The sequence below is a fragment of the Apteryx rowi genome, unplaced genomic scaffold, assembly GCF_003343035.1.
Source record: "Apteryx rowi isolate R43461 unplaced genomic scaffold, aptRow1 scaffold_25, whole genome shotgun sequence".
NCBI classification, from domain to species: Eukaryota; Metazoa; Chordata; class Aves; order Apterygiformes; family Apterygidae; genus Apteryx; species Apteryx rowi.
This window is the reverse complement of record NW_020448863.1, coordinates 2,443,341-2,458,074: the sequence shown is the minus strand read 5'-3', so window position 1 is coordinate 2,458,074 and position 14,734 is coordinate 2,443,341. Positions and strand designations below refer to the sequence as shown.

Here is a 14,734-nt window from a genome sequence, read left to right as displayed (position 1 = left end):
AACAGAAACTGGGAAGGACGGAGAGCAGGAACGGTAAGGTGAGGAAATTATTTCATGTGGTGGGTGAGAAAAATAAGAGTTGCTAGAAACAACAGTGGAACACAGTGCTGGGGCAATACTGCTACAATCAAACTGAAGGGACTGAGGGACCAGGGGAGAGAAGGATACTGAGATCTGGAGCTAGGGGAGATGAAAAACATGAGCAGGTATCTGAAGGCTGCAGCTGGGCAGTAGTGGGGCAAACTGGGAATATGAAAAACTAACTGATAGTCTGGAAGGGTAAGACAAGGACAAGCAGGGAGTGCTGAGATCCACTGGAAAGCGGAGACCAGAGTCGACTTAGTGGGGAAAACAGCACTAAGGCGAGAAGACCATTAACAGTATAGATAAGACGCAAATTGATTAGAGGAGATGGGGAAACAGGGAAAACCGCTTAGGAAAAACTGGCAAGATGTTCTCTCCAGCACCCCACCAATTCTTCCTCCCTCTGGCCTGATTAAAGGGCAGCAACCTTTAGTTAGACTCATTTATCCAAGCAGGCAGAGGCAGAAGTCTCTGCAGCTGGATGTGAGCTTCTGGCACTGATAATGAATCATGTAGAGTCAGTATGATGAACGCGATGACATTTCTGGTTTTTTCAGGAAATCATACACACATACAAACACTATTGAGGTTGCAAAGCAAAGAACTGAAAAAGAGAAATGTGAGATCTAAGTTGACTATGCAATCTTAATTCAGTTGTCTTGTGAATATGCATTATGGCAGTCTATAAATACATGATGCCAATCTTTTCTCCATAAAATGTCACCCACAGGATGGATTCTGCTTGCTTAATGAACAGTCATTTGATATTTTGCTTATTCTCAGCATTTGGCGTAAATGCCTTCCCTTATTTACTTTATGTTACTCAGACCCTTTTTCAGAAAACACAACTGCCCTCTTTTCAGCTTTTCTGTGGTCTCCTATCTACAGAATCACCGTGCTGTATCAGCACTGTACAAACAAGAATACCTGCAAGAGGACCAAATTAAGTTTGCACAAGTTACCTTGATTCACACTTTTTTTTTTTTTTTTAAACTTTCTCAGTGCTTGGTTTTCTGCATTACTAGTGTACTCTGCATTGTCTTTTTTGGTTGATACTTGAACTTCATTGCAACACAAAAGTTGTGGCTTGTCTAGCTACTGTAAGTTTTAATTAAAATAAATATTGCATTAAGATATGTAAAACAGAAAGGACAAATAAAAGCAGAAATTAGAAATCTAAACTATATCCTTCCAATCTACACATGAATAAAATAATTAGTACAATCATCATGACTATTTATTGTCATTATAGTCTTTGGAGAATGTACCTATAAAGAAATGTAAAAGCAGCACTGAGTTCAAGAGTTTCTGGTCTAAACGCATTAAATTCACAACAGATGGGAGGCAAACAGAAACAGAGGAAAATTAAGAAAAAAATCCCCCCACACACACACTCAAAGAGCACTCCCATAGCAAGTCATTGGCAGAAGCAGGTCTCCTCAGTCCCAGGCAGGGCTGAGCCCCTGAGACCACGCAGCCTCTCTCTGAATTGCAGGATAGAGCCAAATTAATCTGAGAGTGTTTCGTGGAAAATGATGAATACAAATCAAAGTCTCCTTTATTTTAATACGTTTGCGGTGCTAAAATTCACTTTCAGTTTTAATGTACTGGTATTAAACTTATCATTTTATCATTAAGATTATTGTTTTCCCTATGCGTTTGCAAGAGCATCTACCATAATAGTATTGGAGAGCTTTCAACATCTCCATTTCAGTTAAATGAATTGCATAAATTCTCCTATTTCTGCAGAAGGCAAGAGGCACAGAGGTTCTTAGCAGGGCTTCTGTAGAGTTAAAGACGCTTAGAGCTGCACAGTTAAAGATGCATACTTTGCCTGAATCTGATTCATTATCTTCAGTAATACTAAGCAGCAAGTATTAATGTAAAATCTTTTTTAAAAAATCTTTACCAGCAAAAAGCAGTATGTAACTTTGGCTGTTTTTATGGATTTTAATTGATTTTTAATCTGCTGATGGTAGATTGTAAATAACTGCTCAAAGCACATACAAGTGCAAGTCAATAGGAAGTTTTATTAGTTTGCTTTCAAAGAATTATAGCAATGATCGAAGGACTCTGAAGCATGCAGAGGCCCACAAGCTGAATGGTTTCTCTTCTCCTCACAGGTTGTTTGAACATCGCTTCCATAAGGGCCCAATTCAGCCAGAATTTACATTTGACTTCCGCACCACGGAAGCCTGGGTGGCTGCAAAGAAAGTCCTAACGTTTTTTTTATGTAGAATAGGGCCCTAATTCATTGCCAAGGCAGGCAGTAAAAGCTCTTGTATACAGCTCACCTTTTCTATAAATCATTTCACAGAGTGTCAGAAAAGGTTTTGAAACAAATTATCTTTTTTTCCCCCCTCTCCTGTAGCGAAAGGGAAGGAAAAGGCTGTGCATGTGAAATTTACTTTTTTTCCACTTCTTTTCATCCCTTTAAATGGGCTACTGTTTATATTTTTATACACGTAGGCTCAGCAAGCATTCCCAACACCATATTCCCATGTTTTTCTTCACATCAATTGTCTGGCTGACCTTTAGCTTGAACTATCTGTATACAATGGAAAATTAGGACCCCTGAAATATTCTTCTCAGCTGGCACCCAAACCTTCTCCCTTTCCACATACCTCTGATTTCATCCTGCCATTTGAAAAAACATTGACAGATAAATCAAATTTTAAAAGCCAAGCCATGAAATGCCTTTTTTTTGGTGAATCCAGGCTAGCAAAGCAGGAGAGGAAAAGGACAGCACACCCTTCTTCACAACCAGCCTGGGCAACACCTCTTCTTCTAGCCCTTCTCCCTAACAATGCACCAAGCAATCAACAGCTTCTAGCACCACATCTATTTTATCATCAACATCCTCGATGTTTTGGAAAAGTCCTGAGAAGAATTTTCTCATGCTTCATTCTTAGTCCAACCGCCTGATGCTAAAAATTGATGCAACTCACCCAGAAGTGGAAAAGTAACAGAACGGTATGCAGCAGATATGCGGCAGAGTAAGCCATCAACTCCCTGACCAACACAGCCCCACATGCATTTTGGAGGCTGTTTAGCCTAGGCATGTTTTGCCTGTATTCTGCCTGAAGATCTAAATTTACATTGACTACGAAAGAAGTGTGTGTATATTAAAAAATAAAAGCAGTAGTCAGTTCTCTTAGCAAACCTGAAAGTTGTTTGTAAGGAAGGTGGCATCATCATCTTCTGCTCATCTGCTCATGTAAAAAAATTGGGAAGCATTTCACTTGAACTTAAAACTCATAACTGCTCAGCATAGGAGAAAGGAAATGGCAAAACCTAGTCATGAGGTTATATACATATCCACCATGGGACCGTTCTTCAAGAGAAATTTGGCAGTTATAAAAAAAAAAAAAATACACAGAAATGATTCACTTCACTGTCCATCCTTGAAATACAGTCAACTCTACTTCATTCATGAGCCCTGTGCATTATCAAATTTGTGGATTAACTACGCACTAAGGAAAGATAGCTGACCTCACCCAGTTTTACTTGTACCTCTCACGGTCATTGATACAGTAAGTATCTGATTATGTATCCCTTGTGGTGGTGGAACATGATATACATTTTACAACACATTACAAAGGCACAGCATTCTTCAAGGTGGAAAGGAAATCACAGCATTACAGAAGAAACACTGAAAGGAAAAACAAAAGCTACGGAGATTAGAATATTACCCATTTTATCATCTGTGTCCAGATAAATGTGTTACTTAATCACATAAAAAGACAGCACCTCACTTTCATGCTAAATTTGGGGAAAAAATTAACATACATAATATTTAGGAAGACATATCAGGCCCCAATTCCACTAGGCTCTCATGAGGGTCTTAGGATGCTTCTAACATTAATTACAAAGAGAAATCCCAGTGACATCAAACAGAGCTCTTCCTCACATACTTGAATAATTTGCCCTGTTGAACCTCTTGAGAAGTTTTTTTTTTTTATTTGGTCATTGTTAATACATCTCACCTACAAAATCCAGCACACAGATTGCTGACAAAAGTATTTACTTTGGCGATTATCTACAGGCCATGATCAGTCACGTAGTATTATCTCTGACTCATGACTGGTTAACACACGCATTCAAAAGTGTTACGTACAATTCCAGTTCAGATATTTTCCAAGAAAATGCTGATTGTGCAAAAATCCACAGCAGTTTTAGGGATGGTAGCTGTTGTAATGATCATTAGACAGTTGCCTACACCCTCCCAAACAGCGAGTTGCTTGATCACACACATAAGAAGAGAGCTAAACTCTTGGGACTTCTTTCCAAAATAACTTTCCAATGATGTTCCGCATTATTTGACCATCTCAGGTTAACTCCTTGGATAGATTCAAAAACATAAAGCCGTATTTCAGCAAGACAATCATTATTCTGTTCTGTTTTGACTACTAAATAAATGGTTAAATCCACTAGTCACTGGCTCATAAAACAATTTGTTGAAATAATGAATTCAAATATACTAATAGGATACAGAGGTTCACCATTAATTGTTTAATCCATAGCTGCATAATACTGTACTGAATTATTTTCCCCCTTTTACCCCTGCTAGGAACTGACACAAGTACAATAATTAAAATAAATTTCGGCACAACCATTTGGAAAATTGCCAACATTTTCCAGAACTTATAATTTTCTTTTTTTTTTTTCTCCCCCTTTCCCCAAGATAAAATACAGTTTTGACATCTTGGTAAAAAAACAGTTGCTAACTGTTAACTTACAATTTAGGGAGAAATCACTGTTTTAATCATGACCTTTCATCTGCCCTTGATTAGGAGGGAAAGGGTGGGGGAAATTGGCCACTTACAGAAATAATCCTACTGGGCTTTCATCTCACTGATTGACAGCCTCATGTGGCTAAACGCATTCACAATTATAAATAAAAACTACCCCTCTCAAAATGGCAGAACTTATCCTCCATCAAGCAAGATGTGCTTGAAGCAAGTATAGCTTTTAGTGGAGGTGGTGAAAATGACCTTTGAAGCATGTGACAAATATCAGCTCCCCTATATTGTCCATCCCCAGCCACATTTGACAAAAAGATACTCCTGATTATTTATGTAATGCCTGGAATAGCTATGTACTGGGCATGTCATGATTACAAGACTGAAAACCCCCAAAATAAAAGTTAATTTTAATAGCATGGTAATAATTTATGCCAATGGGTACTCTTCAATTTCAGACTATATGTGAATACGGGGTATTTGAAGAAAAGTACAGGCAAACTATTGGTTGCAGAGTCCTTAGAGATATTTTCAAAATGTGATGGATCCCTTAGTGCTCACTGTTTAAGATGGTACAAAGAACAGTGTCTCACTGGCATTCGTCTGACCTCATGATGAAGCAGTTCAGAAAGCTAAACCAGCAGAAAACTATTCTCTGTTTTCCAAAGTTAATCTTCTGTCCATTTAATTTTCTGAACAGGCTCCCTGTGGGAGCACAGTGCTGGCTCAAGGGAAACAGGGCAAGTGTGTAGCCCTGGCAGGAGGGAGAGGGAGCCGGGCTGCCCCTTTCAGCAGCATCTCCCATTAGATCAGGTTATGTGCATCACCAAACCACATCCCAAAGCACGTTTCCGAGTGACTTTCGGTTCTGCTACTGAAACCTTCCGCAGTCGCTTCCTTGTGCCTTAATTTCTTCAAAGATAAAATGAGTACAGAAACACATGCAAACATGTATATACACACATGCTCACTTTTATATATATGGACTATACTTACTTTTCTAAAGTGTTCTGAGATCAATGAAGCAACTAGTTAGAGCACCAATAAAACCTACCATGACATGAGCCTTGGGTTTTTTTTGACCAGCTCCCTACTGTAGACCTTTCTAGTGATACCTTGAATATCACGCAACTCTGCAAGAGGCAGAAAGGTGGATGCCTGTGTGAATGCATTGCAGAGCGGAGCCTCTAAGCTGCAAAGATGATCTGTGAATCTGGAGAGAAGGAAAAACAAAACAAAAAACTATGTCATGCCCCTTTATACCTTTTCCTGAAGACTTATTTCCAAGATCAAAACTCAAAACCAGAGCAATTTGACTGAAAATGCTGTGTAATGATCACAGAAGCTCCAGGCACTTTGGAGGAGAGAAGACCCACTCTCTTCCCTCTTCTGCAGACTTCTCTACCAGCTTCTGCTTCTGTACTGCAACCGCACCCAAGTTACCAAGTGATAGGACACACAGACTCTTCTTACATGCAGGCACAGTACATATTGTCACAAGCGCCTTCTCCTTCAAATGGACTTAATAAATCAATCACTGCATTACTAATAACATTCCCATAAAAGCTTGTTTTTAGAGAGCTAATATAAACTACAAGTTTTACTATCTTGAAATCTACTCAGAACTTCCACAAGTCTCCTGAAGTGAGGTAGGGCTTTCCCCTCTCCCCCTGCAGCACATCATTTCCTGAAAGCTGGAGAGAAACAGGGCTGAGTGACTTGGAACAGAACCTGCAGCAGCAGATTGGGCTGGGCAGAAATAACACGAGTCTGTCTAGGTAAGAGCAGCGCCAGCGTTTCCTCTAAAATTAGAAAATGGGCAACAGCACCTTGGCTCCTGTCGCTTGCTGGAGACAAATCTTTAGCTCCTTCCGCAGCCAGACGATGGCATTTCGATTCCTGCCTGCCAGCTCCAAATAGCTACGCAACCTTGGTCTTAGGCGAGCTCTTTGGCTGGCGAGGCAGCACCAGTCCCACCTTGCCGCAGAGCGGCGCCAGCTCTGCCAGCGCCGGTAGTTGGCCTGTCTGCCTTGTGTGCCAGCTCCCGGGCAGGAGGGCCACCTTGCTCCAAACGGCAGAGCCAAAGAAAACAAGTCAAGGGTCAGGATTGCTTGAAAAAAACCTGATAAAACTGATAAAACTTTCCGAAGGCGGGACAAAAGTTGTTATTTGTTGCAGATGAAAATTCTAGCGTGGGTAGGCGAACAAGTAAAATTCAGTGTGAAAGCAGACGCTTTAATAACTTGCACAGTTATAACAGTATCACTTTTTAATCAAAAAATCTGAAACACTTTGACATTTCTTGCCAATACTAAGCATCACAATTTTCCCGTGACAGAGAGATGAATTGTGTCCACTTTTATTAAAAGTATTTAAATTGATCTATTACTAATATAAGTTACAGACATATCCTACTGTCACAATCTTAAACACACTGATCCTCACAAATCTTCTGTGAAGTAGGGAAATGCTATTTTCTCCATTTTGGGTAACTGGAAACTCTAGCGCAGACAGGCCATGGCCAGATGTAAATGACCTAAAAATCCACTTAATCCCTGTGCCTCTGTTTCCTGCTGGCTAGCCGTTTTTGAAGGCCTAGAGATACCAGGTAGGAAACACGAGGTTAGAGACTTGGGCAGAATTTAGGCCCCATACCATTAGGTTGAAAACTGCACTTAATGCACTCAGGCATCTTTCCTGTCATATATCCTTATAGTCAAACTGTGCCATAGCCCTGCCAGCTAGAAGCAAAAGCTGCAACACAGCACTTACAGGCGATAACTGTACGCAGACTTAGCTATGCAGTCAGTGCCTTAGATTGTAAATTCTCAAGGCAACAATCCCTTTTTCCTCCATGACTGAAATATAAAATGCACAAATATTCATAATATGAATACAAAATACTAAATTTTCATTGAAGCAGAATGCCCATTCTCTCAGTGAAAGATCTGATAAAGAAAAAGAGAAGTTACTTCTTGAAGAAAACTTAGAAGTTGCTTTCCTTTTCCTCTTTTAGTTACTTTGTCTTCCTTATAATAAACCATTTTGTGACCATTTGAGAGGGTTACACTGCACAGATAGTTCTGAGATGACGAACAGCGAATACAGGCTAAATTTTTCATTTCATTTTTGGAAGTGAAAAATCTCTCAGGTAAAAGTGACACCTCAGCTTTTTCTGAGCTAAATATGGGTTGAAGCACTGAGTGTTTGGCTATGTTTGCATGTATTTTATAACGTTCCCACGCAGTTATGGTTATTATTGACAAACGTTTTCAAAGAATTGTGTTTCTGCTAACTGTGAAATGCAGTATGTTTACACAAAATAGAAAATAAGAAAATGCTCGTCACCCTACTGTTCTAAGCTGGTCCCATAAATCAAGTCCACAGTTTAGGAAACTATCATTAGATTGTTATATTACTATAAAAATGTTGGAAAATAAAATATTGTTCACAAAAAATAAGTTACAAAACCCATGTTTATATGTATATACAGGTTCCATTTACCCTTATATTTGACAGAAATGAAAATAAAACAGCATTTTAAGCTCATGGAAATGACAATATTATGTTATCTAGATAAGTAACACAAAGCTATTATTGAAATTGTGATAGCATTTGCTTACTGGTAAAGGAAAATTACCTGTAATGCATAGTTTAAATAATTACTTTTAAACAAAAGCTTCTTTTCTACATTGCTTATTTATCTTCTGAGACCAGCTCAGCAGGGCTATGTATTTTATTAAAATTGCCTTCAGACTGCTAATGACAGGGCGTATGTTAGCACAGGAGAAGTGATGGCCGTTTGACTCCTATTTCTGGTGTTGGGAGTCAGTCCAGACACTTAAGAGCCAGAACTCTGCTGTGCATTTGACTACGTTATCAACACTTTGCTTGCTAATGATACTGGTGACAGCATTTCAGTACGATGGGTCAGGCTTAAACTGGAAAGCTTATAATTGTGCGCACAATAACAACAAAAACTAAATTCTGAAATCCTGTTTTACAGATGCTTCATTTTATATTAAGCCTTGTGACTGGAAATTTTTTTCTGAGCTCTTGTTCAATATTTCTGCCTTCTCTTGCCCTCAGCCTTGCCCATACAGGCCCATTCTAGCACCTGAGGTTCCCTGCACCATGTCAGGAAATGGTCTAACAACTGTGAGCTACTCTGTGGTGAGCTTACATGGCAGATAACCAACACAAATCATCCAGATAACTTTCTGGTAGATCTCGTTTCCCTCAGAGGAAGCCACAGTCAAAGCACACTTTGATCCATGAAGCATAAGCACTAAAAACTGAAGTTCTCCTTCCGGAGAAGCTGTAGAGCAACCAAACACCTGCATCAGCAACAGGAGCTAAAATCCTTGGGGCAGGTCTTACCCTGTATGCAGGAACAAGAAGGTTGAGCCCTCCTTGGTCACTTCTTTCRGTGACCAAAACCCCAAAGCTTTCACATAGAAAGCGTGCACATGTACATTCTCACTTACATTAAGCAAGTTCATTTGCTTGAATAAATCAATCTATGTTTATAACGTGCTTACTTATTCACGTGGTTAAGTTAATCTGTGTTTCATATCTCTTTCTTTAAGGTGATTAAGACTCCAGAAATGAAAAACAATAAGATATTTCACATGGGCAAACACCATGAATGCTACTTGCACCTCAGAACTGAATTTGAAAACTAAGGTAGCCTCTTTCCTTCACTGAGCAGCTACCTTACTGGAGGCAGGAACAGGGACAAAAACTTCCTGCAGGTCTGCAAATGATCAGTCATGGCCAGAGATGAAGCAGGAATGATTTGTCCACTGCATTGACCAGGATTTTGGTGAAGATTAGCAGCTCCATAGCACTGACTTTTCTTTCTTTTTTTTTTTTTTTTTTTTGAATTTTAACTAACTTCACAATGATGCTTAAGGAAAACTGAAAATTTTTTCACTTAGCTGATTTTCACAGGTTCTGAGGTGCCCACACACATCAGCTTCAAAAACAGACTTATCACCTCTTAAAAACAGTCCAGATGTACACTGCTTCCAGGTAAGCTGGAATTACACCTCCCAGTTAAAAAATAAAAATAAAAATTAATAAACATGCATGAAAAGCAGAAAAGCCAGATAAAAGCTCTTGACTCCTTTTTCCCCTACACAAAGAGTATTTTCCCTTTCAGGAAAAAAAAAACCACGAACATGAAGTTAACACCCACACGTAAGCCTCAAAGCCAAAGGAAGGGAAACCTTTTCAGAAACCCTGTCCTGTCTGCTCTCAGGGCAGACATGGGCTGATTGCCGAGCTGGCCCAGCCGTGCCAGGGCTGGTTGGGACTCCTGATTTGGCCAGTGAGGCCTGGAAACAGCGGCTGAACCTCCCATGGGGATGCGTGAATGAATACTTGAGCTTTTAAGTACTGATTCACTTACTCCTGTTATCTGGTTTTCAGAAAGAAAATCATGCTCCTATCAAAAAGTGTATCCCCGTGCAAGACACATTTAAAAAAAAATACTTGCTCACAGGAGGAAGGAAAGTAATAGGAAGGCAAAGAAATAGCTTATCTTCAGGTGTGATTTAGCAATGGTTTTTTGATCACTGGAGTTTTTATTAACGAGCATTTATAAAAAGGAGGCAAAATTTGTTAGCAGAAAAACGGCCAGGAACACTCTGACGTAATGAAAGATGAAAACAGAATCCAGCTACACACATATATAATTAGCTCACTGACAAGATGAAATCAGAAGCAGTTTTATAAGCCACTGGATTACAATTTCAGATCCCAAGTATCGCTGTTTCAAGGCATTTCTAGGTTTATAACATTTCTCTCAGATTTTAGTACCACCTTCTTGCTCCCCATCCCATCACACCTACCCTAGCAATATACTGCTTTTAGGAAGATGTAACATTTGACCAGTCATCTACTCTGCTGCTTCTTAGAGCCACTAAATTTACATTGCTTGCAATATTTAGACAAGAGGTTACCACTCATCCTACTTAACATGATCCCCAAATCCATCAAGTCTACTTTAGAAGAGCTTTTCTTGGTTGCATTGAAACTTAAAAAAAAGGAAAGAAAAAACAAAAGCTTCTGCTTCTCAGAGCAGGACATGCAAAAAGAACATTTCACACGTGTTTTCTGCTGTACGCAGCTTCTTTAGTTATCATTTCCCAGTTTTCTGTTTGGTCCTATTCTCTTGGATATATCAGTGGAGGATGTGCATGGTTTTAATTTGGGTCATCTAGGAACAGTCATCCACTGATTCTTAACTCCTGGAGTGACTGCCAGATGCAAAGCAAAGGGACAAGGAAGAAAGTTCCCCAAAGTCTCTTCAGTGCTATAAAATCATCCTAATCTCCTCCTCAGGCAACACAGAGGTTCCTGCAGTTGAAATCCACCACAATACAATAGTAACCTCCTCAGCATATGAACACTCTGAAAAAAACATTACAAAATACAATGCAGACTTGCTCCTTTGACACAAACATGACACTCTTTACAGCAGGCGAGCCTACTGATCGGTCTCCCGTGGAAGCACCCCCTCACAAACCACTCCTGCAAATAAGCCCCGGCCATGGATTTTTACAAAAACCAGCACAAAACAAAACAAAACTAAAGCTATCCATGCAAATAAAAGATTCAGATCTCGATATTCAGGATGACACAGAAAGTAAGTGGTGTACAAGAATGGGGGCTTCCTCCCTCTCCCACCCACAGTCAGAACTGCATGCAAATATTGCGAGCTTGCACATTACCACTGTAGCAGTTGGTTTCATTTTGAGATCTTTTTGGAGGGGAAGTAATATAATAACAGCAATTCCTCCCAACCCACTTCCCACCATTGCCACACACAACACAGACCCAAATCCTCAAGTTGACCAAAAACATATCTGCAACAGATAATTGGACCATAATGAGAATTTGGCTGAGCACATCTTTGTTATTTACCAAACTAGAAGCCAGCATACAAACTCAGACTAACTCCTTTTCATCATCTCAAAAAAGCTATGCTCTCCAGCCTACAACAGCTGTCCAAATTGCAGACTGCAGATTTAACATGCCTTACCACATCTGCATGGAGGAAGTTTCTGCAACTGTAGTGATACTCATTCTTTCTCATCAAAATCATATAAGAAGAAAAACTTCCCCCCCCCTTTCAATCTCTGGCTGCTTTTCATTTTCATCAGTAAAACAAGTCTGGTCACATGGTTCAATTTTTTTATACATTAATCTTTCTCCTGTCTTTTTTTAATATAACAAAGAAAGGATGTTAAATTAAACTGCAGGGATAACAAAGCTGTGTATATCTATACATATATTTGCATATACATGAAAATGCTGGTTTTGACAGTTGTCTTCACCTTTTCTATGTCAGCTGTTACCACTTAAGCTGTAAACTCTTTGTAGCGAGATTGCGTCTCTGTATTCTTACTTGCACTTACAGTCCGAATTTGATTGGAGTTTACAGTAACACAACATTTATATGCTAAGGAATGATAATAAGAAATCCCTAACTATTTCTACTGTGTGGATGGGTACATTGGTGAAAAAAGTAACATGTGAAAAGATAATTTAGAAGTATTTGGGAGCTGAATGCATTCTGATCAAAGGCAATGGAAACAGAGGCTGAAGAATTATCTGAAGTCTGCCATACTTTAACTACCAGTTCCTAGCAGACATGTAAACTGTTATGAAAAAGCACAGAAACCGAACTTTAATATTAAACATATGACCTAGCATACACAGTGAGACAACCTGATGCATTACACTGGTTTGCTCTGAGATGATGTAACTTCACAGCAAAAACCAGATGCCATTATACAGTTTTGAAAATTTCAAGAAACCAAGAAAGCATTTGCAAATTAAAAAAAAAACCTCAGAAAATAACTTCCTCTAAACCAAACAACACATCCCTAATCATCTCCCTGTCTAGCTTGTGTCAGAGGCCCATTAATATACATACACAGTGAAAACAAACACTTCATTCTCATACTGAAAATTCTGCACTAAAAATCTATTCTTACAATACTGCAGTTTAGTTGGTATTGATGAGTTTTATTATAAATGTTAGGGACCAAATTATTTCAGATTAGGAAATGATTTATTCTCTATCAGCAAAAAACTTCCTTTGACCTTTGGGAGTGAATCAAGCTTGCTTTATGCGCCTGCAAACTCTCAGTCACAGCAGTTATGTATTTCTCATGTTCTACGGCGCTTAAGAGCCCCTCCAAAAACCAGCACAGCACCACTACACTAAGTGCAGGGCAGATGAATAACGAAGGCACTTGCTGCCCCACTGAGCTGCTTATCTATATGTCAGACAACGCACGACAGGTGAACACAGCAGGCAATATCAAACGTGGCAAAACTCATTTTGGTGTTATTTGCATCTTCTGGATGTCTGAATATTGAAATTAAAATATATTCTCTCAAATTTGTTGGAGGGAGAGAAAATCAAGCATGCTTGCTGTCACAGTGTGCTATGAAAAGAAGCTACAGAAGCACAAACATCAGTCATTCCTAAAGCAGAAACCTTGGCTGTTTATATAAGCTATATCTTTTAGGACAGTTTCATGGGGCCACACACTGCAATCTCACCCATAAAAGTCTTATGTATCAATAGCTTTGCCTCAGTAAGAACTTACAAAAGACTGCAGGACAGTTTATATAATTGACTGGATCAGTAGCTACACCTGTTATTAAGATTACTTGACACAGCCCATTAAATATGCTACCTGCAGTTGTTCATAACCCGCCAATATTTTGCCATTTAGGTTGATCTATCTGTGACACATGACTGCCTCAGGCCGAACGTTTTGGAAATGGTACAACTTTTTCCAACAACAAGGTTCAGGAATATTACGCTTCAAAGTCTTTGAGCTCTTCCTCTGAAAAACTCCAGCAGTGCAAGCTTTGGAGGAAGGCTGGAAATTTGGCAGCCTGGCTGTGGCTTTTGTCCCTGAGAAAAGCCTTTTGTCCTCGGATCTGCCTCAAGTAAGCCTTTAAAGAGCTGCAGTTCACAAAGACAGTTCCTAACTACAAGTGCTTGGCTTCCCAAACTTATTGTGCTTTCAACACAGGTTTTCATATGAAGGCAAGTGTTGCATGTTGATTATATAGTTTTTCACCTCCACCCTATTTACAAACCGTGTAGAACAGGAAATGAGACTAAAATAATCAAATGAGACTTCAAATAAGAAAATGCAGGGAAGCTATAGATATCGCACAAGGGACTTTTTAAAACGTTTCTTACAAGAGTGCAAACAACCACCCAGTCGTCCACACAACGCAGTTCTTACACTGGCATCGGGCGACTTTGGACAAGGAACCGACACGTGCTGTCACCTCGTACAACGTCTCAGCCTTTATTGCGTTCCTCGCAAACCACCCCAAGTTATGGCAGTAGCTCTGCCCCCCTTTCGCAGATGAGGGAGGGAGGAGGGCACGGCGCAGTGAGGTGTTTGCCTGCAGTCGGCGCAGGAACAGGCAGCCAAGCCCAACTTGGCAAGCCCCAAGCCAGCCGGATGCCCAGAGCTGAGCCAGCCGGCTTCCCGTTCGCACGAGCCCTTCCAGAAACGCACCCCCCTGCAAGCAAGAAAATATACCTCCTACCTGCCAAGTCTCCCAGTTTAAATTCTCAACTTCTCTTCTTGCTGTTTTCTTCTGCTTGCCACACTGAAGGGAGGGGAAAAAAAAGAAAACGTGTATCAAAGCACAAGCCACAATTACCTCACGCAGAACCTTTCCTGTATGCACTACGGCAAGGAAACAAGCGGGGTTTCTCCATTCATTTTTACAGAAGTCGGATCAGGCCCTTAGCAAAGTTACAGCATGGGCCAGCGAGACTCGCAGCATCTAGAGGAGAGGAGAATGCCGTCCAAGGGAAAACCAAACGGAGGGAGGCAAGGGGTATTAAGGAAAAGAGA

General features: G+C 40.0%; 1 protein-coding gene across 1 annotated transcript in view; it reads right to left on the bottom strand.

The window, feature by feature from the left end:
- The window catches only part of SOX5 (SRY-box 5), a 453,937-nt gene extending 439,468 nt beyond the window's left edge, over positions 1-14,469 (bottom strand). Inside the window, exon 1 of the mRNA XM_026066897.1 lies at positions 14,421-14,469. The gene's annotated coding sequence lies outside the window, so the exon portion shown is untranslated. The remainder of the gene's footprint in view (positions 1-14,420) is intronic.
- Positions 14,470-14,734: the final 265 nt, after the last annotated feature.